At 52.3% G+C, this 27,612-nt stretch overlaps 1 protein-coding gene and 1 long non-coding RNA gene across 3 annotated transcripts in view; one reads left to right on the top strand and one right to left on the bottom strand.

Moving 5' to 3' along the window:
* Positions 1–248: 248 nt before the first annotated feature.
* Positions 249–2,545, top strand: LOC140688174 (uncharacterized). 2 transcript variants are annotated; one of them, XR_012065265.1, is made up of 3 exons: positions 249–352; positions 673–762; positions 2,331–2,545. It is a non-coding gene; the product is annotated as an uncharacterized lncRNA (long non-coding RNA). The 2 variants fall into 2 exon arrangements; XR_012063924.1 differs by having other exon boundaries at positions 249–391.
* Positions 2,546–13,793: 11,248 nt separating this feature from the next.
* LOC140699211 (GDP-fucose protein O-fucosyltransferase 2-like) overlaps positions 13,794–27,612 on the bottom strand; it is a 51,205-nt gene continuing 37,386 nt past the window's right edge. Inside the window, exons 4-9 of the transcript XR_012077238.1 lie at positions 26,970–27,061; positions 26,240–26,486; positions 25,833–25,959; positions 25,154–25,271; positions 23,036–23,150; positions 13,794–16,219 (exon numbers count right to left, since the gene is read on the bottom strand). The gene's annotated coding sequence lies outside the window, so the exon portion shown is untranslated. The remainder of the gene's footprint in view (positions 16,220–23,035; positions 23,151–25,153; positions 25,272–25,832; positions 25,960–26,239; positions 26,487–26,969; positions 27,062–27,612) is intronic.

Below are 27,612 nucleotides of genomic sequence, written 5' to 3'. Positions count from 1 at the left end.
GTGGGCATTGTGCGCATGCGCACCAGCGGGGCGGGAACCTGGCCGCGGCGCGGGGGCGGGGCTCGCCGAGGGGCGCTGGTCCGGCTCAGCCAATCGCAAGCGCCGGACACCTCCCGAGCGGGCGCTGTTGGGGGTTCGCGGGCCTCCTGAGGCGGTGGGTGGGTGGGTGGCAGCTGTGGCGCCTGCGCGTCCTGCTAGTCGAGTTGCCGCCTACTGTTTTTGCAGCTTCTTGTAGACCCGGGAGAGAAACTTGCCCGTAGTCCCTTCACCGAGCTCCTGCTTAGGCCGCCGGACTGGGGAAAAAGAAAAAAGTTGGGAAAGTAAAATAAAGCAACACTGATTTCAGGATAAGGTTACTTCTTTGGATGGAAGGGAATGGGATAAAGGAAAGGTGAAAAAAAACCTCAAGCATTTGTATATTATTTTGTTTCTTGAAAGTAAGATTTTTAAATGCTAACATTTTACCACAATGCTTCAAACTTTACAAGAAATAAAATATTAATAGGTAATTTTATTACATAAATAACCACAATCTATTCATGCATATGCACATATATATATTTTATACATAAACATATAAAATACTATTCAATGAATAAAATTATAGAAATTTTCTTTACCATTCAGCAACTTTATTCTTTTCCTTAACTTATGCTTACTTTAATACTTCAGGTACTTCAGAGCTGCAGAGCTTCCCAGGAGCTGCAGCTATCCAAGGCGTCCAGTCCCCAGCCGGGAAGCAGGATGCAGCCCCAGGTGCAGGTAGGCCAGGGCAGGAGGCGGGGACTGGGGGTGGTCACAGGCAGGCAGGGAGGATTGAGGTGGAGCAATGGGGAGGGAAGCATCGGGGTGTATGTGGGGCCCAGGTAGGCCAGGGCAGGATGGAGAGACGGGCGCTCGGTGGGACCCAAGTAAGAAGGGAAGGATGGGGCGGGATGTTCCAGGGGCCAAGGTGGGGGTATCCCCTCCCCCAACCTCCTGCCAGGGCCCAAAACAGCAGCTGAGTCCCTCCTGAGCTCCCTGTCAGACAGGCCTAGCTCTGGCATCTGAGTCCTGGCCCCAAGTTGCTACACAGCTCTCCTCATCTGGAGCCCCCTGCCCACATTTCTTCCCTGCCGGCGACCTGTGCTCAGAGACCCCGCTGGCTGGGCACCAGACCCAATGTGCCACCCCAGGGACACCAGGGGGTTCCCATGTTCTGCTGCCCGGACACCTGACACTCTGCCCCTTCTCTGGCCCTTTCCACACCCACTTATCAGCTGAGGCCCCTGTCCTGGGTCTCAGCCCTGGGGAAAGCCAGGAGGCCAGGGACCAGGGCCCAGAGCCAGAGACAGGGGGAAACCATCTGATTCCCCGCTCCAGATGCGAAATGAAAATCCGGGCTACTAATTAGGTAACAGGCCCCACATGAAGTTCAAAACCTGATTTTCATAACCCCATGTTTGGGTCCAGTGGCACCAGCTGGCTCAGGACTCCTCACCACTTTCCCCAACCAGAGGGTCCTGGGCAGTTTCTGAGTCTCCGTGTGCCTGGGTCTCTTCACCAGACAAGTAGAGGTTCCTTTTTCCCTTTTTACATTTGTAGACACGTAATATATTCCCGTGGTTTCAAAATAAAAAAGCACAAGCAGGTACACAGGGCCCCCCACTGCCCTCTGTCCAGCCCCCACCACGAGTAAACAGGTTTAGTCACTTCTAGAACTTCTTTAGATTCTTTTTTCTCAGTTTGCACAAAAAGACACTACCTAAAATACAGAGATCTTTCCTCATCAGTATACTAAACAAACACTGTGAAGGGTCCACCATGCATGTTGAAGGAACGTGAGGAAGATTAGCCCCGTATTTACCTTTTCTAGAACTTGTGGTTTGTCCTTTTTCACTTAATGTATCATGTTTTTTAGAAAAAAAATTATATTTAGTTTAACATATTTTTTCTTTTATGGCTTCTGTGTTGTGAGTTAGCATTAGAAAGCCTTCCTTCTGACAAAGTTAACAGAGGAATTCATCATTGTTTCCTTCCAATACTTCTATAGTTTTGTTTTTCTACATTTAAGTCTTACATCCATTCAGAATTCATCTTGGTGAATGGTGTGAATAAGATTCCAATTTTGTTTCAGATTTAAAAAAAAAATTTTGTCCTAGTAATCTATGAATTTTCAAAGAATATGAAATTCAACCCCTTGCAATTTATTTTACATAAGGCATGAGGTAGGGAGATAGGTTTATTATTGTTTGTTTTTTTTCTAAATGACCAACCATTCAAAAAAACATGTAATGAGAAAGAAAAAATCTCTCTTCCCTTCCTGTTTGAAACCCCATCTTTTCCCGCAGGATATTCCCATGTGTATTGCTGGCCTGGGAAGGAGCAGGGCCGGGATACCAGCTCCCTGGATCCTGGCACGTGCCAGGCTGCATCTGGACCCCTTTGAGCCTGGCTCTTCTCAGTAAGGAGGTCGAAGACCCCATACTTCCCAGTCTAATGTGTCACCTTCTCCAGAGCCTGGGGGGCTTCCAGGAGCATCCCCGGAATTTAAAGCTAAATTCCATGTGTAGTGCATTCTTCTGAGGAAGGGTCCCCATCTTTCTTCAGCATCTCAAAGGGGTCCATGACCCACAGAAGCGTGAGAACCACTGCCCCGGCCCTGGGCCTCTCCTCCTGGTCCACGTGCACTGTTACAAGACTAGTTGCATTTTCTCTGTTTCCCTGAGGCAGGAAGAAGCTATTGCCAGGCCAGGCTCCAGTAAGCTCCAGGCTCACCCCTGCCCCTGCCCCTGCCCTAGGCCTCGCCCTGTCTGTGTCTGAACTCTCCTTGAGCCTGGACAAGACCTTGCTGAGCACAGAGCTAGGAGACACCGTGTCATGACTTCAGGGTGCTTTAGGAGGTGGCCAATGTGATAGGGGAAGGGGTTTCAGAAGACAAATGCCTGGCAAGGTAAGGGGGATACAGAGAAGGCTCCCCACTTGATGCTCAGCTGTATTTCCCCAGCCCCTTCCCACCTGTCAGGCTGCAGCACCTGCTCTTCTTTCTGCTCCTTACCAGGACCTGACCAGCACACCCTCCATTTGTGGAGGAGGTGCTGGCAAGCCCAGGAGGGCCCTGGCTGTGAGGCTCGTAATGGCAGGTGGCACGGATGGATCAGGGGAGGAATTCCTTCAGCCCCACAAATGGGCTGTGTGTGGGTGTTTACAGCTCTGAGAATGATCTGTGAGCCCATGCCACCTTATCTCCTGCACTCGTAGCATCCTCAGCGCCCAGCTCCAGAAAGGTTTTCCTTTCATGCCACTGCTGAGGATAGAGGCTTATTTACGTAAGTGTGATTCTCATCTTACATAAGGCGTGTGGAGACGGGGGTGGGTGGGTAGAGGTAGAGAGCAAATGCAGCTCAGGAGACTGGGGATAAGACCAGCCCTGCGCCGGGCAGAGCTCCTCTTGATCGCCCAGCCACGCCCACCTCGCAGTGCTCCCCAAGACTCCCTCGGGGGGCTCTGCTCCACTCTACCCTTTAAACCCCTTCCTCCTAGGCAAGTTCTGGATTTATGGGAAGGTTCCTTCTTGACACTAAGCCCGTGGGCAGGAGGTGAGCTCCAGCCCAAGTGGAACAATGGAACCCACGTCCACACTTGTCTCATGTAGTCACACCAACCCCCTTACAGACAGAAATGCCACGACGCCCCCGTATGTGTGCACATGTACTCAGAGAAAAGCAGCCACGGGCTCACATGTGCACACCCGGCACACTTGTAACTCACAGGTAGACACCAGATTCACACAGGCTCTGTGTGTGACCCTCCCGTGCCCCGCACTCCTGGAGACTAAAATCAGCTGCTGGACAGTATTTCTGAATCACTGCCCCACCCTCTACCCACTTCTGGGAGAGAGAGACGAGAGCCCCCGGCACACCTTGCGTCTTACCTTCCCACAAGCAACCATGGAGAGGGCCACCTGGTACCAAAGGTGAAATTCTCCAAAGGCAAACTCCATGGCTCGCTCCAGGCACTGGGAGAGGGAGATGGGCAGCACCTCCTCTCTAGGGTCCTCCCAGCCCCACACATCCGGGGTAATCACTGCCCAAGTTTCCTCCCACAGGAGGCTGCCAGAGGCTTGTACTTGGTTCCTGCCAGAAAATACCAGTAATAACCTGGCACTGGCATGCTGTGTGACCTGGCGCAAGCCTCTCACCCTCTCTGGCCCTCAGTTCCCACCTCCCTAACTGTGAATGCCTCACGGGATGATGATTACAAGTGAGTGAAATGAGATTTATGCAAATGCTTTCAAAATGTGAGCATCCGATAAAAATAGTAACAGCTGACATTTCTTCTCACCATTGTGCTGGGCACCATTCTCTGTTCTCACGAAAATCAGGTATCTCCACATCGGGCTAACTAACCGGCTAGATGTCCCCTCCCAGGAGCAAACACCGACCCCAAGCACGCACCCTACAGAGTTTTCAGGACCACGCTGGCCAGTCTGCCCTCAGGATCCTAACATCCACGCCTCTTGGCGCGCACTCTCAAACCCGAATGGACTCTGCCGCACTGAGGAAGGACAGACTCCCGCCCCCTAGTCCAGTGTCATTGCTTCTGTCTACTTGCTGGGGGACCTGCTCAGCCAGAGGCAACCCACTGATCAAAAGTTCTCTAAACAAACCCTGGCATCACACAGTCCCAGGTGTCCAAAGGAACATTTGTTTCTGGCTGTTTGGGGGGCCCAGTTTCTTCAACTCCACTTTCACTGCTCTCAGATGCATCATTTAAAAAAACTTGGTTCTCAAACCAGGGGTCCCCAGCTCATAGGCCCCAAAGGGTCCCTCAGTTCAGAGGACCCCTGGCTCCTGCTGTTCCTGCCACCCCTCCTCCAGCTCCCTTGGACCACCCATCCCCATCACACCACCCCTGGGCCACACAACCACCCCTCTCTCCCTCGCTGAGCCTCCAAGGCACGCGCGTGCATGTGTGTTTGCCCGGGGCAGGAGAAGGTGGTCTAATGAAATAATCTAAAGAGCATTTCACGCGTGCTCTGTCCAGCACACCTCTCCCCATCAGCCTCACCGTCCACAGCACTCAGACACCGAGACCCTGAAGAGCTGAGCAGTGAATTGGGCTACTGCCCACCTCCCTCATTAAGATGTAAGCTCCATGAGGGCGGGGAGTTTTCCCCATTTTTGTTTGCTGCTGCATCTTTGGCGTCTAGAACAGGGCCACTCCGTACTCAGAGCTGCGTGAACGAGTGTCTTGTACAGGCACGCGTACCTCTGTGAGCGCCTGCTGCCCCACAGGGGATGGGCGGAGGCTCACCGCGAGCGGGAGGCCCGCCGCGGGCTCTGGGCTCCTGAGCGGCGGAGCTGGGCTCCGCAGCCACGCCCCTGCCTTGAAAGCACACGTTCCCCTCCCCCTTCCGGCGCCACAGACCCAGCACAGAGCTGTTCACGCAACATTCGGTTGACTTGCTGAGATCTTTTGTAATTACAGAAGCGGCGGGTAGGGACTGGTTAGCTCAGTCCATGTGCATTTGAGGGCAGAACCCAGGCCCCCCGATGCAGCCGTATACGCCCACACCTAAATCTCAGGAGCAAGCCGCACCCCCGCTTTGGGGAGCATGGGCTTCGGGCCCCGCCTGTTAGCCTGTGCCCGAGCCCCGCAGCCCCACCTCACAGGGCAGAGGCAGGAGGCCCAGAGCTTACCGTGGACTCGCTGAAGAGCAGCAGCAGGTGGGCTTCCTCGATGTTGTCCTTGAGGCAGTAGAAGCTGGAAGACAAAAGGCAGCCCGGGTCCAGCGCGCTGGCCGCCACACTGGCCCTGCTGCCCCGGGGTCAGCACCTGGCCTGGTAAGGCGACCCTCTCCTGCATAATCCACAGGCACCGGATCCCACTGGCAGCTCTTTATCGTGCCCCAGAGTTACGGATCTAAAAGGCTGCAGTAGGCCTAAGGCTGGAAATTCTGCGATGCTCTTGTTGCGGGGAAATGCCCCTTCCAGCCCCCAGCACTGCATGAAGCGGCCGGGGCGAGGAGCAGAGAAGCGCAAGGAAGCCGCTTTGCTGGGCCGGTCGCAGAGCCTGCCTTCCATTATTGGCACAAACAAGACAGAAGGTGCATTAAGACTACTGGGAAGGCAGGTACCCTCAAATAATTTATTTGGCCTTTATGCCTTATAGGACCCCCCCCCCCGACCCCCGCATCCTCCATCCCCAAGACCTGCCTTCTCCAGTCTGTCTGGCTCCTGCTGATACTGAAGAGCCTGCCTGGCAGTGAGCTGGGTGGTGGCTAGAAGAAAGCGGGAGGCAGAGAGAGGGGCCACCAGTGGGGCTGAAACCCCAGGTATGATGGCAGGAGCCTGGCATGGTCCCCAGAGCAGGTGGGGCTTACTTGACTCCTTCATAGCGGTGAGGTTTCCACAGGGCCTATGTGATGAGGGAGTTCCCATCCTTGCTCATGAACTCGGGCAGTGGGTGGGACAGGGGGCCCCAGGAGCACTCCTTGCTCAGGGAATGCAGCAGGACCCCCGCCAGGTGCTTGACCGCCATCTGGCAGAGAGGGAGAAACTCAGATGCAGGCACCTGTCGGCTCTCCCCTGCCATGGCCTAGCAGGCCCTCCACCCACCACCCAGCCAAATCCGCCTGCTTGCAATGCGCTGCCCCTCTGGGAGGCCCATCACTCCACTCCCAAGGAGCCCCTTTGCTTCTCTGTGTCCCCATCACTGAGCTGCCCACCCCTTCTGTTGGCCTTCGATGGCTCCTCCTTTATCTTTTCTCCTCACTTCTCTCTGAGATCACCTTCTGTAAAACAGTACTACACTTTTTATCTGTAAGCTTTCAAAATGCTACAATATCATTTTATTTTAAAACATACCAAGTTTCCAACATTGAATTAATGGTTCTTACCTCACTTTCATGATAGATTAGTTAAAATAGCTCCTGTTCATAAGAAGATCTATTTACCTTGAAGTTTCTTTTCTGTAAAAGTCCCAGTCTTTCCCCTCACCCACTTCTTTACTCTGAGAACTTGGTCCCTATTTGAAGTAGAACGACTTAGTTTCCTTTAACAAGTGCTGATCATCTCCCATGGGATTTGGATCATTTCTTACTCTCCTTGATCTAGTGGGGGCTAAAAAATAATGTGAATTATTCTTACTAATTTATTACTGTTTCTTCTTATTTCTCCTTGAATTTTGCTCTGTGAATGTTGATGTTATACTATCTGGTGCAAAGATAATTATAACAAAAACATTCTGGCTTTTTTTTTTTAATTACACTGTACTTTTGTTTTTTAGTCTTAATGTATTTTGCTATAAATTCACCTTTTCCCCATATAAAGAGTAAAGTCCCTACATTTTTTCACTTGTAACTTCCTGGTTGTCTTTGCCATCATCTACTTTGAAACCTTCTGAGCACTTAGTCTTCAGCGCATCCTACTGTGTACAGTGTGGGGCTGGATTTCCTTCTAATCCAATCTGAGTCTTTTAATAGGTGAGTTTATTCTGTTTGCTTTTGATGTAGCGCTGTTTGGCCTTTACTTCACCAAACAGGATATATAAATGGTAAATAGATGATAAATAAAAGAGACGTTCAATATCATTAGAAATTCAAATTAAAAACCAGTATACAAATGAGATACCACTACACTCCTATCGGAAAACTAAAATTTTTAAAAATTAAGAACTGACGATATCAAATGCTGATAAGAATGTGGAGGAACTGGAACTCTCCTACTGCTGGTGCGATAAAGTAACGGTGCAGCTGCTTTAGAAAACAACTTGGCAGTTTCTGATACCAACTCATTCTCTGAAGTAAATCCTATTTTTCTGGCTATTTACATTAATTCATTTCAAAGAGTTTTTGCTAAAGGAAACAATGTTTAAAAGGGACCTCAAGGGCTATACAGTAGAAGCTGTGCAGATGGTCAAGATCAGCTCTCCTCCCAGGAGGAGGGGACACTTCCTCCTGGCTTTCTGACTGAGCATGAGGCATCCTGGTGTGTGAAACCAGACCTGCACAGATGTCAGCTCCACTCACTCTGGTCCATAGCTTGTCCCTGCTGCTCACCTGCTTCCTGTCACTCACCCCACCTGGGTTTCAACGTCCCCTCAGATCTTAGATGATGATCACTCTGACCTCATAAGAGCGCCATGAGAAATTAAGATGAACAGGTTTTGAATGTTCAGCACACTCCATGGGATAATTGTTTCTATGGGGGAACCCTCCCTAGACTGTATTTTCAGCACCTCAGATGGTTTAATCAAGGATTTACTTTGGAAGAAGAAAACAAAATTGTCTATGATGGAATTGCTTCAGTCCAGGTTTGGGACTGGGACGTTATCAAGCTTTTCAAAACTATCACGCCCCACTCAGCACCCTCACCTGCCCAACATGTTTTAACTTATATGCAAAAACCTGCAGCGTTCATCCATGGTCTTGCTATTTCTTGTTGAATTTTGATGTTAAGATGATTTAGTTAACATTTTAAACTTATTTGTCTTAAAAAAATTACCTGAAAGTCATCTGTTTTTCAATCCTATCCTTAAAAACATTTTGATTGATGTCAAAAAGTTAAAATTTTGACCAAAGGAAGACAAAACTAGGGAAAACACAGGCCCAGCATGAGTGTGGTCTTGTTCCATCCTTGTTCTCATCCTGGGGCTGCAGGCGCCCCTCGAGGGGGCAGAATTAGAGGGTCTGCCTCCTAGTGATTGTACCTCAAGGACAATGTGCCCAGTTGGGCTTGGAGCCTGTCTTGAGGCTCAGCTTGCTGTGACCTTCTTGGACACCAACCTCTGTGTTTTGTTTTGACAGGTCCCTGTGTTGAGCTTCCTGGAGGATGAGAGCCTTTCTTCAGTGACCAGATGGCCATCCTTGAGAAGCATTCTAAAGCACAGCACCCAGGAGGGAGCCACCCTCAGCTGGCGCATGGAGCTACTGGGAGATGTCTTCTCCTGCTAGGAAGGGGGCCCTGCTAAGGGATCCCCACTGCCTGCACACTCCTCCTGGGACCTCTCATTGACCCACACAGGGCTCAGCCCCACAGGCTCCATCAGAGAGAGGCAGCTCTCCACCATCCAGGACTCCGAGGTGTCCAGTGAACAGCGAGGGTCCTACTCAGACCCCTGGGCTTCTAGGGAAGACCCGCCCATGCCAGCCTCAACTGCCGGGAAGCAGTAGAAGCAGCAGCAGGGCAAGGCCCCCAGGACAAGGAGACAAGGACCAAACCTGGGATTGCCTGGGATCCCAAACACGGCCAGGAGGAGGCGATGGGACCTGAAGAAGCTGGCTGCTGAGGTAGGACCTTACCCTGACCCTGACTCCCTGGAGCTCTGGGTCCCTGCCCAAGGTCCTGTCAGGAAGTAGCCTAGTGACAACTGAGAGACCAAGAGCAGCCCTTTCCTCACTGGTGGGCCCTTGGCCTGGGCATCATGGTGTCGCTGGGACTGGAGCACATCGTCCAGCTCGGGGCCCTGTCTCTACCCCGCCCTTCCCCATCTCTGAGGGGTCCCTGTGACCCCATGTGAGAGACCTTTGCTTGTGCCATAAAATATGTGCCTGCCAAGTTCCCATGAGCTCCCCAGACCCCTTGGCATGCTCTGTAAACCTTCCCGCTGCTCTAGGGATGGGCAGGACACGGATGCGAGTCCCTGGAAAGCCCCTTGCTTTGTCCTCACTTCTCAGGTCCAAGCCCCTGTGGCCTCCACCTGCCCCCCTGTTCTGGCTGGCCCGGAGTCCCAGGGGGTGGAGGATCCTGGCCCCTTCCTGCTGCGGGCTCTGCTTCCCGGCCCCTCCGCTGGTCTTTCTGGTGACCTCATGTTCCAGGAGCTTCTCAGGAACAGGCACTGCTGGGAAAACTCCTGCCTTGCCTCTCATGCAGGTCTGTCTAGACACTCTGCCCACTTCTAAATTGTACTGTGTGCTTTTTAACTATCGAGTTATAGAAATTCTTTACCTATTTTGGATATTAATTGCTTATGTGACATATGATTTGCAAATATTCTCCCCCATTTCATAGGCTTCCTTTTCATTTTGTTGATGGTTTTCTGTGCTGAGCAGAAGCTTTTTAATTTTATGTTTATTTTTACTTTTGTTGCCTTTGCTTTGGTGTCAAATTTTTAAAAATATCACCAGAAAGACCATTGTCAAGGAGCTTACCCCTATATCTTCTTCTAGGAGTTTCATGGTTTTAGGTCTTACGTCTTTAATCCATTTTTTTAAATGGAGGGACTGGGGATTGAACGCAGGACCTCATGCATGTTAAGCATGTGCTCTACAACTGAGCTATATCCCCGACACCCTCCATTTTTCAGTGAATTTTTGTGTCTGCTGTAAGTGGTCCAGTTTGATTATTTTGCAGGTACCTATTCAGTTTTATCAACAGCATTTATTGAAGAGACTGTCCTTTCCTTATTGTATATTTTAGGTCCCTTTGTTATAAATTAATTGATCATATAAGCATGGGTTTATTTCTGGCTTCTCTATTCTATTCCTTTGCTCTGTGGGTCTCTTTTTGCCAATACCACACTGTTTTGATTACTGTAGCTTTGTAATATAGTTTGAAACCAGGATGCATCATGCCTCCAGCTTTGTTCTTTCTCAAGATTGCTTTGGCTATTTGGGTTCCATATGAATTTTAGGATTGTTTGTAATTTTAGGATCCATTTTTGTTTTTAAAAATTTTGCCATTGGAATTTCAATAGGGATTGCACTGAGTCTGTAGATGGCTTTGGGTAGCATGGACATTTTAATAGCATTAATTCTTCCAATCCATGAGTACAGAATATCTTTCCATTGATTTGTGTCATCTCCAACACCTAGTGGTTTTCTCTTTCCTCTCTTACTTTTTCTCCCTGCTTCTTCAGAGCATGTTCTACCTGCAAGGTTACCCGCTGCCGGACAACCTGACTCCCCGGGATCTCCCTCATTCCCATAAGTTTGCTGGCCTTTAGACCACCTTCACTTGGCTTCTCTTGCCTTTCTGGGGCCATTGCTCATGGGGTGGGTTTTCTGATCCCACCCTCCACATCTCACTGGGCTGCAGGCTGTGCCTGGTGAGTTAGGAGCATTGCCGGGTGGGACCTGTCTGCCAGGGGCTGCCCAAGGCCTCAGCTGCCTCCTCTTACAGGAAGTTGCTTCCTTTCTCTGGTCAGTTTCCCTATGGTCTAACATTCCCACCTGCTGCCAGGAGAGGCATGAGCCGGGCTGGGATATTCTGGAGCTGAAGAAGAGAAGGGGACTGCAGGTCTCACTGTAGGGCTTTTTAGGGGGGAGGGGAGATTGCAACAAACCCCACATGCCCTCAGTTGAGCCTGGGTTCCCTGAGGCAGCAGGGCCCTTCCGTGCAGGCACATACCATTTTTCTCTGTCACTGGGACAGACACGTGACTCCTCCACGGTGCCAGGCTCTCCTACTCCTCATCTTGCCCCTGGATGGGTGATGGGGCTTGCTTCTGTTTTTACACTTTTGGGGTGTTTGGTGGACCCTGCTCCACAGCAGGCCTGCCATCAGTGGCCGGCAGACCCCAGCCGCCTTTCCTCCACCTCCACACCCGAGCCGACCCGATCTGGCTAAGCCACCTGAACCCTGCCCCCCACCAGTCGCTATGAGCCTCTGCCTTGTTCACCAGCTTGAGTCATCCCACCCCTACCCTCCCCACGCTGTCCTGCATCCGTCCCTCCCTCGGCTGCCACGAGCAGCCCTGGAAGAGCTCCTGGAGGACATGGTGGGAAAATCCCTCTCTAGACAGCCTCAGGCAGACACTCCATCCGCAGGTGCCCACCCCACCCCTCACATTCCCAGCCGCCACCTGGCTGGCCCCTCCTTGCTCCTCTCCCCACCCCAGTGACCTCTCTGTGCCCTTGTTAGACCCAGATCCTGGGGTCCTAACCACATCCGCTCACAAAGCTGCCTGTCCTTACACCAGCATCCGGCCCTCTGAGCAGCTGCCAGGCCCATCATGGGATCATGGTGGGGCACGAGGAGGCAGAGCCTTGGAGACTGACCAGGCGGACTCTCGCTTGTGAGGCCTGGATGGTGCCCAAGAGCCAACCTGTGTGAGAGTCTACAGCCCTGGATGGGCGTCTGCTCTTCCTATGCAGCTTGTCTCTAGCAAAGGCAGGCGCTCCAGCAGAGCAGACCTCAGAGAGGCCTTTCTTTTAAACAGATGGAGCGAGTGAGGGAGTGGGAAATCCGTCAGCTTCAGAACATCGAGGAGGCCACGCAGCATGAACTCACCATCGACAACTGAGTGAATGCTCAGCCCCGGGACCAGGACAACGCTGTGCTCAGGAGCTTCTGCCATGGCCTGACTTACTCATTTGTCCATCCATACATCCATCTGTCTGTCAGGAGCTTCTGCCATGGCCTGACTTACTCATTTGTCCATCCATACATCCATCTGTCTGTACATCCTACCTCTTCCTCAGGACTTGCCCTGGGTCTGTCCTTGACCTCCATTGTGCCTCCTGGGTTGGATGGAAAGAACTGGTTGATGATCATGTTACTCAGATCCTAAATGTGGCTCAGAGGGGCCAACTGGGAGGAGGGGATGGAGGGAGCAGGTGTAGGCAGGTGAGGTGGATGCCCCAGTGTCACCCCTGGGGGTACCCAGAGATGAGACGTAACTCCAGCCACCTTGCCTTCTTCCCCAGCATGGCTAATGGAGCCCGAGATGCTAGGATGATACAGCATAGGGAGCAGGACTGAGTTCTGCAGGTAAACACAGGGAGCTAGACAGCGCCCCCCGCTGGGAGGACTGGGCCTTCACACCAGGCAGGCTTAGAATGCCACTCCAGGAGAGGCCAAAACAGTGGCTCTCAACTGGACGTTGTTCTCAGAGTTTGTGGGTGCTGGCTTGTTTAGTGGGGGGTTGGGGAGGTTGAGAACCCCCCTGCGGTGTCATGGGACTCTCTCCTGCCCCATCAGTCTCCAGAGCTGAGCTCACTGCTTAAGTATCCCACCAAAAAGGAGGAGGTAGCTATGACCCTTATACTGTAAGGGAAAAGGAACCGGGTGCCCGGGTGCTTCAGTCAACCGAAAACCCAGCATCAACCTCCCGGGTCCCGACATCTCTGGGACACGTCTGTTTGTGGACATGTTATGGTTATAAACACGGAGCTAGATATTATTCTTGTAAATGCTTTCACCTCCCACTTTATCAAAAGATGTTTAATTTTTTTCTTCTAAAAACCAAAGAATGCTTATGTCCCCAGTGCCATCCTGTGCTTCCACAGCCCCTCCTCCAGGCCCGTCACCGGTGACCTGGCTTTTCTCAGGGATGCAGATAAAGCCTATGGCTAGAGGAGAATCAGACAGGGCCCCCTAAACAGAGTCTCAGGCTGGACTGAACCAACAGGACGTGGCAGATCCCAAGGGCAGGCAAGGTCAAGGCACAGTCCAGGGGAGGGGAAGGTCTTACTCTGAAGCTGCGGGGTGGGTGGAAGGCATTCGAGGTCAGAGCTGGCTGCCCCCGGAAGAGCCTGCATGTGTGTGGAGGTTCTGAATAAAGAAGGAATGAAGGGATTCCTCACAAGAAGGGTTAGGTGCAGGCTGGGCTGTCATTATTGGGACAGTTGCTTCCGATTTCATCTGCTGATGTTCTTATGTATGCGGAAAGAACTTCCTGTGTAGTGTGTTGAAACATTTAAGTTTTATGAGCTAGTTCCTCCTTTATAAGCTGACTATTCAACTTGTTCTCTTTCCTTTATAACAATTATCAAATTGTAAAATAAGTTTAATTGTTCAAATAAAAAATAAAAGTGTAAAGAAGCAGAAAAACTGCCTATAATTGCATAACATGGAGACGCAAATTCAGTGTAACTCTTTCTCATCTTTATTAAAAATAAATAAACCTTTTTCATGGGAACTGTTTCCACAGACTGTGTCTGATGCAAAGTGACTCAGAGGTGTTATCCAGTGACTTTTATCTCTATTTGTTTTCACCCTTTCAAAAATTCAGATTCAGAATGAGTCCAGAGAGAAAGAAAAATGATGTAGTGGAATTGGGGAAGCTTGTTCTTGAATGATTGGGAATTATAGGAGCTCAGGAGAAGGTTTTACACATGAAATAATTTTTTAGATATTTATGTCGAGTTTTCTCTCCTGTGTATTAATAAAGCAGATTTTTTAATATTTATAGAATTGGGAGTATATGCAAGTGTCCGTACACCATCTAGTTAAAGTGTTTAAAGTGTAATTCTAGTGATTATTTCATAAGTAAAACAACAGAGATTGTGAGTGTGTTCCATGCACAGGACGATGCTGGCGAGAAGTAGACTGAGGCAGGGACGAGCCTGTGCTGGTGAGGCTGCTGCCTGAGCGCGGGGACACGCACGTGGGAGAGTCCATCTGGCCGCCAGCAGCCGCCTGTGTCCTCAGAGAAGGGCTGGCTCTGGAGTAGCTGAGAATGAACTTGACAGGGCCCTCTCAGACTGAGGCACTCAGGACACCGGATGCTGCCAGCTCAGGTTGGAAAATGAACTGCAAGATTTCCAAATGAATGGCTGTCTTTGGGGGAAATGATCAATCTGTCACAATAGCCCTGGGGGTTACAATAGTCTCATTTTGAGGCCACATGAGAGTCGAAGCCCAAGAGGTGGACAGATCTCTTGGGAATTGGTCTGGGAATTCCTCTCTGTCTAAACATCAATTCTCAGTCAATGAGCTGAGGGTCTCTACACTGACTTGCCTGTCCAGGGCCTTCCATCTGGTTTCAAGCTGTCGTCCTTCCTGCAGTTGAGAGCTGAGGTCCCCATGTCCAGCTCTTTCTGGCCAGTTCCTTCCCACTGGCCCTCCCAGACCCTCCCCTCCCCGCACCAACAGCACATCCCAGCACGACCTCATTCTTCATCTCCATCATGAGTGCAGAGAAGCGCAGATCGGAGATTCCCAGACTCGCACAGAATTACTTGCAGTCACTTGCAGTCACTTTCCCTGCACATTAGAGCAGGGACCTCTGTATTTACAGCCGTAAGTGAACTCCAAAATACGTCCAGGGACTGGTTCTGCCAGAGAAATGCCTTCCATCCAGGAAGATTTCCCAAGCTCATGAGGGTCACCTGTTTTCAAAATCAACAAAGTCCTGCACTGTTGTTTGGTGGACAGGAACCCAAGACACCACGGCAAAGAGGTAAGAAGTGACACCGACCGCCTTCTCTCCTTTGAGCAAACACAGTGACGTGGGCAGAAAAGGGAATGTCCGGATTTGACGGGAGCCGTTACGCTTAGGTGGGGCAGGAGGAGAACGCACAGGCGGAGCAGGAAGTACGCTGGTCACGGTACAGAGGTGTGGCTGCAGGGCCCCCAAGAATTCCAGGAGACCCAATTCTGGCTTTTAGTAAAAAAATAATCCTGAAGAAAGCTGGAGGCCACCACATTCTGTGCTGCGGGACAGGGCTTCTCGATTCTCCCCAAACCGTCCGTCTAGGCCTGTCCAGCTCTGGCCCTGCCGAGAGAGTCCTGACCCCCACTCTGGGCTCTGCAGGGCACTGCCCAGGGCTGGAACTGCCCCCAGCAACACAGCTGGGCTGATGCTGACCTGTCTTGGGGCACACTCAAGGTGGGTCCCCCTGTCAACCTGCCAGTCAGACCTCCTGGGCTCTCCCCACAGCCTGCAGCCCTGGGGGATGTTCTGAAGGTCCTGATGCCCAGTACTGATCTGGCCAACCTCCCTCTGGCACCAAGGAGAGGACGAACAGGCACAGGCGCCGTGAAGCCTTGGCGTCCGTGCGGCCATGGTTCTCCCCTCACTGGAGTTGCTGCCCAGTGGCTTGGGGCTGTGCATGGACAGTGCCCCTGCCCCAGCCTGGCCCTGCTCTGCTGCCTGGGCTGGTCCCTGCAGGAGCCCGAGGCCCCTGAAGCCCCGAGCATTCACCCCTGTGCCCGCAGCAGCCCGTGTGGGCCAGGCTAAGCCTCCTTCCCAGCTGCTCCAGGGGGCAAGTGCTGACCTGGGGGATGGGGGTGAACCCGAGCCCTGCAGAGCCCCCACCCCAGCTCTGACTGAGAGGCTGGCCGCAGGGGGCACCGAGGGGTGGCCTGTGACCAGCCTGGTCTGCAGGCCGGCTCTCCCATGTGTCCTTACATTTTTCACTCTGAGTTCATGGACCTGGTTCGGGAGCCGTTTCTGTCGGTCCTGCCTTCCAGAAGTATGTCAGCAGCTCACCCTTGCCTTTGACGCTGACTTTGCCTCAGCACATGAAGTGGTACACAACCTGCCGCAGCAGCCAGTGAACTTCCTTGGTCACCTGCAGCAGAGACATGCGGGCATCACTCTTGGTCAATGAAGAGCCCATGGAGGGGTCCCTCCTCCACCTGCACGGACCATCCTGATCACCCAGCCCCTGGCCTCCTTAGCCAGGCCTGGAAGCCGGGTCCACTGCTCCTCCTGTGGTGACTCTGGTCACTCTGTGAGAAGCACGTGATCACACAAAGAGAGCAGGGGACTCGGAAGGACCTAACCGGCCCCAGACAAACAGGTGACAACAGTGTTCCCCATGGATAATGGGTGGGCTGGACAGGGCCTACAAAGATCTGGTCCCAGCGGACAGAGTGTGAGCTACGTGGTCACCCCAAGCTCTAAGCAAATGTGCAGACATCGAGCTCCAGCTGTGGACAGACAGGAGCAGGCCCAGCTCCCTGCAGGGCTCTCGGCACCAGCAGTAACCTCGGACACTTCGAGGGTCGGGGACTGGCAGGAAGGGGCCGGCACCAGGCCCCCACCCCTGTGGCCGGCACAGAGCCCTCAGGGCCCAGGTGCGGTGCACAGGCTCACGGGGCTTCCATGGGCCCGAAAATGGGGCCACCAGCACAGACAGGGCAGTAGGCACATTCCCCTAGTGACAACGGGGACATGACTTAACTCCCCCAATTCTTAGGCTCCCAGACAACAGTTTAGTTAGAATTCCTGCCTCACAAAGTTAAAAAACATAAAATAGGAGAAAGCTCTTTCTAATAAGGTTATTTGAGCAGAAGAGGACACAGTTACTTAGTTCCCCCTCATCTTACGCTGAAGGAAACCACCTCCCTCTCTACCCCCTCCCCTGGGTGCTGCTCTGAAAACCCCCCATGCCCTCCCCCTTCACGTCATCTCCCATCTCTGGGATCTTTAGTTAAACCAACTCAGCCCATCCAGGGACCAGGGTCTCAGGTCCCCAGGGTGTCAGTCCCCGGCAGAGCTGGACAGAGGACTGCTCTCTCCCCTGCCCCGATGGGCTGGAACCTGGCCTTCTTCCCACATGGCTCTCGCACTCACTAACCACTGGCTTCTTCTGGCATGCACATCGTCTAATTCCCTCTCTGACAGTAAGTGCCCCACACAAGGGGTCTGGTCTGTCTCACCACGTCTCACCAGGATTCCTGGTACTCATGAGTGCTCGTTGAATGAAAGAAGTAAGGAAGGAAGGAAGGATGGATGGAAGGCAGGCAGGCAGGCAGGCAACCAAGGCCTTTGGGAAACCTATCCAGGGAAACACAGAAATCAAACATAACCACAGAACATCAGAACCTGCCCAGCTCCCAGGACAGTGAAATCCGTCAATGGCTCTAAAAGTGCTGGGTAGGGGCCCCTCAGGAGAAACAAAACTGGCTGATCCAGTGTAGACAAGAGGGAGTGGCAGCGCGTCTACTCGACCTATAGGAGGAGGCCCAGGACGAACAACCTCTCCCAGTTTCTGTAGCTGCTCCTCAGCGAGGCACTGGCTGGTGCTGGTGCAGAGGGGCTGGGGGCTGCCTGGCGTCTGGAGGAAGTCCCCTGGGGAGAAACCAGATGCTCCCATCCACCCACCTGGACAGAGAAGGGTAGGTGGATGCCTGGGGCCTGGACCATTGCTGGATCGGCTCCACCTCTCGGCCTTGGGAGCTGGTCAGGAGGTCCCTCCCAGACCCTGTAAATGAGAAGGACGCTATCTGCTGACAAGATAACTTGGTCAGCCTGGCGGTGGCTATCACAGTCACAGAGTCAGATGGCCAAGAAAAACTGGGGAGTGCTTAAACTCCCCAGGGTACTGGCTGGTGGGTGGCCCCAAAGCTGCCAGAGGCCCCTGTCTAAAGCCACACAAGGGTGACAGCCTCCCTCAGCTCCCCAGCACGGCTCACTCAGCGCACCCTAAGCCCTCTGTGGAAATGAGCCAGAGACTGGCTGGTTACCCGGGGAGAAATCGAGGTCATAAAGGTCACTACCCAGACGTGGCCTTTGAGATGCAAGGTGGCAAAATGGATCATGATCAAAGGCTCCATTTTGCTCTTTCCTCTCACAGCTGAACCCACAACTCATCTGTTCAAAGAGATCTGTGCTCCCCAGACCCCGACGTCCTGCTCGAGCCCCAGATGCACACTGACAAAACCTCTGAGTCTGATCCTGACTGTGAGCTTTTCCTTTTACTGTTTTCACTTGTTTTATGAAGAATAAGCGGTAATAAAGCCTCCAAAACATTGTGCAAAGAAATGCTGGAGGTGAGGATGACCCACCACCACACACAGTAAAGCCGAGGTCTGACAGCAGGTCGGGACGAGCCAGGGGGTCCTTCCGGGCCGCCTGGGAGGTCGGGCTGCAAGCTGCCCCTGTGCACCCCTCAGCCTTGAGATTCCAGCCAGGAAGTCCCAGGCCATGAATCAGGGCTGTGCGTGATGTTACTGGGGTGGGTCCTGGCAAGTGTCCAGGTCAGGAGCTCAGAGACACGAGGTCCCCAAGAGGCCATGAGCATGTCCCCTAGAATGTCCAATTCTTAGCCATCTGCATGAGGGTCCCTGTGTCTCAGCAGCATTGAGCTGGAACCCTCCCTAGAGTTCCCTGTGTGGACCTCACCCTGCCTGAGAACATGCACGTGTTCTGGAGGCATTTCCAGGGAAGCACCTGCTCGGTCCCCAGGAGGACGGCTGAGGTGGAATCTGGGCATTGTCGTGGTCAACCTTCCCTTGGCTGCCTTACTGCTTGGAAAACGGGGCCCCGAGATGTCCCTGGGACTTAAGTCTGCATAGAACCCTTGTCTGCCTCTCCTGGGATGGCAGGCACTGGGGTGTCCCTGTTTGGACTTATGACCTAGAAGAAAGAAGGCTCCCGCCAGAGGGCTGAGGAATGAGAACTTGGGCAGGCGACAGCTAATTAGACATTATTTTCAGGGAAAAAGATACCTCTTTACAAAACTTTAACATTAAAATCGGAGTCTTTTGTTCACTTCCTCAAGGGAAGAACCAAAGGCTTAATGTGGGCCAGCAAAGGGAAGCGGCCCTCTCCTGGGCCGTGACCATGAACCCCTCAACGAACCACACAACAGTGGAGCGTAAGTGTTTCTCCCTTAAAACAGGGAAGAGGAGCGTGATGGGCTGGAAGCACCTTCAGCAAAGGGGGCGGTAACGTGGCCAGGCCAGGGGGAGGGACTGCTGGTCTTACCCAGGCTGACAAATGTCAGCAGAGCCCCGCTCTTGTCCTGCCCTGTCCCAAGTGCATGGATGCTGACACCCAAGTCAAATGGAGGAAGGTGAGGGGCCTGGTCTGCAAAGACCCTGCTTGATGCAGGTGCTCCTGGGAGGTCCATGCAGAGGGACCTCGGAGCCAAGACTCAGCACTGCCCTGTGAAAGCCCAGACACAGACATCACCAGGCAGCAGCTGGGAGAGGCTGGATGGTGGTGGGGAGGCCAAATCACGGTAAATGGCCCTCACAAGAGGCTGAGGGCACAGGGATGGTTCTGAGCAGAGAAGTGGCCAACTCAAATCTGACTCTAGAAACTTAGAAATGTCATGTTGGCTCTGGACGTGGCCAGGCTGGAGAGTGGGTGGGGTTCCCGCCAGGTCTCCCCTGGGACATGACCAGCTCTTAGGGAAGGCTGCGAGGAATAGGGGTGAAAGTTCCTGTTAGGAAAGGAACACAGTGTCCTGGGATCGACAGCATTAGGACAACATGCATGCTCTTGACACCGAGCTGGGCACTTAAAAATGGCTAAGATGGTCAATTTTACGTTATGTGTGTTTCACCACCTTAAGAGAAGCTTAAGAAAAAGAACGCAGAGGTAGAGATGCTGCACAGAGATCTCACCTATGTTCTGAGCAGCAGGAGAGCGCCGTAAGGGTTTTTGTCTGCTTGTCTTTCAAATTGATGAATCCAAGGGACCCACCAAGGTACCTGACTGAGAGTTAGTGCCCAGCGAATGCCAGGTAGGGCCACCAGAACCAAACAGGCACGAGGTGGGAGAGCCCCAGGCTCGTAACTTCCTCATTGGAACCACATCCTGCAGGGGGCTGCACCCCAGTGTCTTTCTCAAAACCTGGGATGAACGCACATCTCACAGGGCCTGCAGAGGACCAAGTGTGACTCTGTGATACAGCAAAACACCAGTGATAACTGATGACAGGCACTGGGCACACAGCCCTCTGATGCTGCCCCAAGGCCAGGCCACGCAGGAAGGCAGCAGCCCTGCTTGCCAAGTGCTGCACTCTCTGCCCTTTCCCCCGGGGTCCCCAGGGGACAGCCACAGCCACACACAGGGGACAGGCTCCTTCCCTCTGAGGCTCCCAGAGGCCTGCAGTGTCCAGGCTTCAGCTGACTCACGCTTGCTTGTTTGTTCTAAAGAAAATTCAGAGAGTGGATCCACACTCCCACCTACCCATGAAGAGCAGGGGCCACTGTCCTCGAAACCTTCAGATGGCTCCCTGCTGGGGTCACAGCACCAGGGTCCCATCCCAGGTCAGGTGGCCCCACAACACTCTGCCCTTCAAACAGTGAGGAAGCCCCTTCCCTTCTAAGGAGCAATCACTCACTGCCCCCAACTGTCCCAGTCACTTACCACCCCAACTCTCACCGTGGCCACATAGGGGCCAACCCCCAAGGCCACAAACACAGAGCCCCCATCATGCAGCTTTATGTCCCCACCCAAAAGAGGCAGATGAGGAAGGGAGGATGCAGGCTGCGGGGCTGGCCCCCGGCTGACCTTTGCCTTTCCTGCCTCAGTCTCCCACCTGCACTTTGGGTACTCTGAACACACTGACCCCGGATCCTGCCCTGGACCCCAGTGATGTCCATCCAACTGGCCACATGGACTGTTTCCCCAAATGTACTGCGGCCTGTGAGCCCCAGTCACTCCGGCCACCACAGGGCCAACGTTGATGCATGGAAAACAGCCCCAGTGTGGTGTTAATGGGGAGGGAAGGACCTGGCCCTTGTGAGGTCATGGATTTCTGGGGCCACCAAGTGCAACCCACCTCCCTAAAGCAGGCTCCCCACAGCATCACTGAGCGGCTGCTCCAAGCCTATGCTTGCGCCCCCCCCCCCCAAGGAAGCAGTCCTGATCCCGAGAAAGTCCCATTTCCTGGAACAGCTGAGTACTGCTGCTAAGAAGGCTGACCTTTCAGTCTGTAGAGCCTCAGTGTGTGTCCCCCCCACCCCAGCTCCCTCTTCCTGAAAGGACAGTAGCTCCTGTTTCCCTGGGTGGGATCCCTCAGCTCCTTCGGGAGTGGGGCCCAGAATGAAGTATTTCAGGATGCTCTGAAGGCGAGCAGAGGCCCCCTTCTCTTTATGTGATTCAGGGCCCACCCGGCCTGGGGAATGACACAGGCCCGGGTGCCCCAGCTGTGTCTGGGCCGACACCAGGTCGTATCTTCTGATTCTGTCCTGGGGCATCGATTTTTCTGAGCTCGGCCAAGCATGTTAATGACATTGCAGACACTGGCCTAGTCGATCCCCCAAAGCCTGGGAGGGGAGTGCTGGCATCTGTGGGAAAAGGTGGGGGAAGCGGGCAGAACTGGACGGTGTGAGCTGGGAGCGCTTGGTCTTGGGCCAGATGCATGTGGGACCTCAGGGAAGAGCCCCAAAGGCCCACTTCCCAGACGGCTGGTGGGACGCAGAGAGCCCCCCCTCTACCAGATGCCCCAGTCCACGTGAACGAGTCAGAGCCAGGATCCAGCCCCGTGTGGGCAGCCATCTAGGCACAGAGAGGCTCAACAAGCTGGTGGGTTCTCAGTAGGAGTAAGAACCTTGGATCTGTTCCCTGTCACGTCAGTGTATCTACTAATCTGAGCCCACAGCCCTGGAGAACTGACCACTGTGGGCGAGGCACAGAGGGTGCCCTGCCCCCACCTCCAGCACATCCTTCAGGCCAGGCACCAAATCTAAGTTAGCGCTTCTGTTTAAGTGCATCAGAACTTCACCCACTCTGATGGACACCTGCTGCCCGCCTCACACTCAAACCCAGCTCTCAATCCTGCTCTTAAGGCCACTAGACGTTTGAATTGTAAAACAGTGAGAAATGTCCAGTTTAACTAACTATATCGTGGACTAGTAGGAAAGAGAGAGAGAAAGAAAGAAACCATGAATCTGTAGGGAGGAGGGTATATAGCTCAGTGGTAGAGCGTGTGCTTAGCATGCAAGAGGTCCTGGGTTCAATCCTCAGTGCTCCCATTAGAAAAATAAATAAATAAACTTAATTACCTCCACCCTAAAAAAAACCCTAAAATAGTTGGACAAAAAAAATTTAAAGAAAAGGAATCATAAATCTCTAGTTTAATTATATCCTTGACTATTAAGAATTTTTGTGGGAAACTATCTTTTTCCCAGAAAAAAAAGGGGGTTAATTTAAGAGTTAAAATAAACCCTTTAGTTTTATAAAAGCTAGAAAGGAACTCAGACCTCCGATGGTCCCCCTCCTCACGCACAGGTGAGGGGAGAGACCCCAGGAGGACAAAGGACCCTGCTTGGGTCTGCACAGCCGGGCTCTGCGCAGCCGCGGCCCCAGTGTTCCGGGCCTGCTAACAGGGAAATGGGCACCCTCCTCCAGCTACGTGTGGACTCAGAGGTGTATCTGAAAGTCTGTAAGACAATCAAGGTTTCTCACGTGTTTTCTGAGCTGGATAATAACTCTTTAAGGTCCTAAGTCACTGATACCCAGCTCTGAGGCATGCCCAGCTGTCCCTGTGTCCCACGAACTCATCTGGGTGGCTCCACACTCCTTCCTGAGACAAGGGAGCCTGGACCAATGACCTCCTAGGGGGAGGGCTGCGGCCACCAGCTCCTGGGGCGGATGCGGGAAGGGTGTGCTGGTCCGAGTGATGGGATGGCCTGCAGCCACGTACCAACACACAGCGCGAAGTCATTTTAGGACTGGTAGTTGATCTCATCCAGGACATCGAACATCTCCATGGTGAAGTCTGCCAACGTGCTGAGGTGGGAGGAGACGCACTTCCTTGCCTGGACATGAGCAGACACGGGTTGTTAAATTTGAGGGGCGCAAGGGCAGAGGCAGCAGGGACACTCAGCCAGTGACCTGAGGGGGGGCCAATCTGTACCCCTGATGAGCTCAGGGATTTGATCTCCACATCAGCAAAGCAGCAGCCGGGCCAAGTGAGTTAAATCTACAGGTCAAGTTGGGAATAAATGACGTCTTAATGATGTCTTTCTACAGAAACACGGACTGTATTTCCTCTTATTTAGATCCTCTTTGATTTCCTTCATCAGAGTTTTCTAGTTTTCCTCATAGAGATACTACATATATCTTTAAAACTTGAACCCGGTATTTAAATGTGGGGGTGTGTGTGCTAATATAAGGGCGTTATATTTTTAAATGTCACTTATTCACTGCTGGTATATAAAAAAAATTGTATTTTCTATATAAATAATCATACTATCTGGGAACAAAGACAGTTTTATTTCATCCTTCTCTGTCTATATACCTTTATTTCCTTTTCTTGTCTTATTGCTCTAGCTAGGACTTTCAGTATGAATGTCAAATAGGAATGGTGAGGGGGGGATTTCTTGCTGTGCTCCTATCTCAGGGGGAAGGCATATGTTTCTCCTCATCAACACTACAGGGCATTTTGGTAGATGTTCTTTATCAAGTTGAGGAAGTTTCCTTCTATTCTTAGTTTGCTGAGAGATTTTTCTTTAAATCAGGAATGGGTGTTATATGCTGTCAAATAAATTTTTTGCATCAATTGATATGATTGTATGATTTCTCTTTTTTATCCTGTTGATATGGTGAATTTTATTAATTAATTTTGAAATACTGAACCAGCCTTGCATATCTGGAATAAATTCAACACTCATTTGTGGTGTATAGTCTTTTCATACCTTGCTGGATTCAATTCGCTAATTAATATTTGGTGAGAACTTATGCATCTATATTCAAAAGAAATACTGGCCTGTTATTTTCCTTTCTTGTAATTTCTTAATCTGGTTTGATATTGTGGTAATGCTGGACTCAAAGACTGAGGTAGAAAGTATTTCTTCTACTTCTGTATTCTGGAGGAGATTATAGGCAACTGGTATGATTTCTTCATGAAATGTTTGATAGAATTCACCCGTGAACCTATCTACGCCCAGCACTGTTTTAGAAGGTTATTAATTATTGATTCAATTTACTTAACAGACACACAAGGACGGGGCTTGGAGCATCTAGGATGACATGAGGTCGTTCAGCTCACAAGAGAGAGCAGAGACTCCTGTGGGGGGATAAGGCACCAGGGAGGGATGCACTGTTCTGGGAAGACAAACCTCTGTGGACACCCCCAGGCCCAGCGGGTTGAAAGAGGAGCCTGGGAGCTATTTCAGGCCAGAGCTGAGCAAGCTGAGCCTTGGTGTTTGTGCCTTTAGGACCTAAAAACCCAACCTGAGCCTCTTTATTTTTGAGTCAGCTTTTCCAGGCCCTGTGCTGTGCTGCTGGGGTGGATTTAGAGCTTCATCTCTAGGTTGTGGCCTCAGACTGCACTGAACATGAAGAGAATGAACCACCAGCCCTGCAGCCAGGCGGGCAGAGCCAGACCATCCACACAAACTCAGCCAGGAGGGGGCGCCACCCAGAACATGCAGGCCTTGAAACAGCGCTTTCCCCCTTGAGTGTGATTTCCTGAAGCCCGATCTCCCTCCTTGTGGGGAAGGTGAATGTTACGCTCTCTTCCAGGATCAAAGAGGAGGACACAGTAGTTCTGGGCACCTGTCAATCCCACATCCCAGGAGCCTCTGATGGCCCAGCCTCTGCCCTGCCCTTGGGGGTGGGCAGAGGGGGCCTCCCATCCTTGGCGCAGCTGAGGGCTTAGAAATGGCCACCCTTTGCGATTTTAGGCAGAATGGAGGGTCCCTTTGGGTCAGACCTCCAGCTGCAGCCCTGCAGCCCCCACCAGACCAGCTCGGCTGGGAGGAGCACCCTGCTGGGTCTCAGAGCCCAGGAAGCAGCTGCCACGCAGGCCCACGCTCACCATGTTCTGGGGGCTGGACATGAGGAAGTGCTGGGTGACATGGGCCGGCAGGAGGTTGAAGAGGACAGCTCTTATTGTCCAGCTTCACCCTCTCCACGTTGTCCCGCTCCTCCTCTGCCTGGGGATGACAGGATTCTCCGTTAGTCACTCGCCCACTCTTCCAGCTTCCTTCACTCGCTCAACAACCTGCCACCTGACAAGATTCTCTCCTGGACCAGACTGTGAACTCTCTTCCCAACTGGGCCCTGACTTTGCGGTGTCCCACTTCATTTCCGCATTGTCCAGTGTTAGCAAGAACCCTGCTGAGCCAGTTCACCCAGATACCCCATCCCTGACATCCGATCACCCCAGACATCTGATCGGGTTCCTCATCTCCCACCCTCCGCAGGTGATGTCTGATTACCTAGGCCTGTCTTCAGCATGAATCCTGTTAAGTCAGCTTAATCAGAAACCCCTCACCCCTGATCTCTCCTCTCAATAACTTTACATACACTGCCCCCACCCTGCCCCTTGGCTATACAAGCCCACTTGCCCTTGCTGTATTTGGGGTTGAGCCTCGTCTCTATCCCTCACTGCAAGGCCCCACTGCAGTGGTCTTTACACCTACCACCACCCACACGACACCCCTCCCAAGGGACTCCCTTGCCAACCCCCATGGAAGCAGAAGGGCTCCTCTTACCTGCACGGCCCAGAGGTAGTTCAGCCGCAGCTTGATGTCCACTTGCCAGGCATGCAGGGCCAGTGCACATGAGAACAGCAGGATGGCCATGATTGGCTCGAAGCTGTGCTTGGAGAAGCTCCTGCTCCTTGGGGAAGAGAAGGAGGAAAACCCACATCAGTGCCAAGAACACAAGATCCATCCACAGAGGGCCCCGCAGATGCAACACCTCCAGAGGCGCCTGGGACTGACCCGGGCTGAGAGCCACATCTCACAGAGAAACCCCAGGACTTGCTGGAACTGGCACCCAAGTGAAGAAAGGGAGAAGCCCTGGCACGAACGAGCTTCTAATCAGCAGACTGGAACACAGGGTATCACGGATGGATATCTGCGATGCCTGCCCGTGGGCTCTAGCAGGAGGAGTGTACCTGTCCCACGGTCTTCATGTACTTGCTGAGGTCCAGGACGTGGTGAGCACGGCGAGCAGGATCATTTTGGGCAAAGAGGAGACTCGCAGGAATATGGCCAGCGGGAGGGCGCCTGTGAGGCCTCAGAGCAGGGTATGGGGCACAGCTTGCAGGGCAGGGCAGGCAGCACTGGGGCCTGGCCCCCAGATGACAGGACCACCAGGGACCCGTTGGGGCTGGAGCTTCAGGCCCAGAGCAGGCAGCCCACCTGGAGCGGAACAGAGGGGCCCCACTAAGGGCACACAGCACCCCCTCCTCCCCGGCATTCCCTGGCCTCCTGCTCCACCCACTCACCCAGTGCCACTAGCCAGGCCTTGGATATTCCCGCCCAATCCTGGCCCTTCGAGGATCCTCACTACCAGAAGCGGAGCCCCAGGACCTGGGCTGGGGGACATGAGACCCCTACCATCCTCCTAAACCCCTCAGCTCCATCTTGTCCCCCTCCAACCCTCTCCTTCCTATTTCACTGCCCCAGCTTCTGTCCTTGGCGCATCATAAAGGGCTGATCACATTTCCTCAACTGGGTGATGTCCCCCTCGCCCTGGCTTCCTGGGGCACCCTAGGCCCACCTCTGACCCCCCGTTTCCCTCCTCATCCTAGGGACGGGCCCTCTAGTGCGGCTCCATGCAGGTGCCCCTCATCCTTGCACCTCACGGCTCTAGCCACACCCAGCCCCTGCAGACATGCTCACCACACACATCCTGGGGCCATGGAGTAGATTAAGACCACTGTGAAGATACACAAGACGGTGCAGATCTGGATCTTCAAGCACTCTGGAAAACACTGAGCAATAAAATACTACTGAAAACACAGCCTCTTTTACAAAGTCATTTGTGGCCACAGTAGATAATTCACAGTATAGAACGGCCAGAACCATCTGAATGCGGCTAGATTCTCACCCACTACTCATCTGCCACACACATTTCCTGGCTCTTTTCATATCATTAATCTCCCAGGTGAAAAAACTTCGAAAATTAAATTCTGAAAAGTGACATTTTTAAATTGAAAAGAGCAACACTTCCCCCCCGTCTGCCCTGCCTGTGACACTGACTGGCACCGAAATTCCCTGAATAGATTAACTTGACATTTTCATAATATTGCGCCCTTCTATCTCAGAAATGGTAAAAAATTTCCTTTACTTATTTATTCTTTTTTACTCTTTATGTTTCATCACTTTCTTCATGCAGGCTTTATACAGTTTTTGTAAAGTTATTAGAAATTTCATTTTAAGCTTATTTAAATACACTTTTACAATACTCAACAAATGGTTTCATGGATGAAGTCAGAAGGTTTTAGACTCACACTTCTGAAATTCAAAATGAAAACAAAAATTG

The sequence above is a fragment of the Vicugna pacos genome, chromosome 1 (genome assembly GCF_048564905.1).
Source record: "Vicugna pacos chromosome 1, VicPac4, whole genome shotgun sequence".
Classification (NCBI taxonomy): Eukaryota; Metazoa; Chordata; class Mammalia; order Artiodactyla; family Camelidae; genus Vicugna; species Vicugna pacos.
Note: the sequence above shows the minus strand (reverse complement) of the source record. Positions and strands in the feature narration are given on the sequence as shown.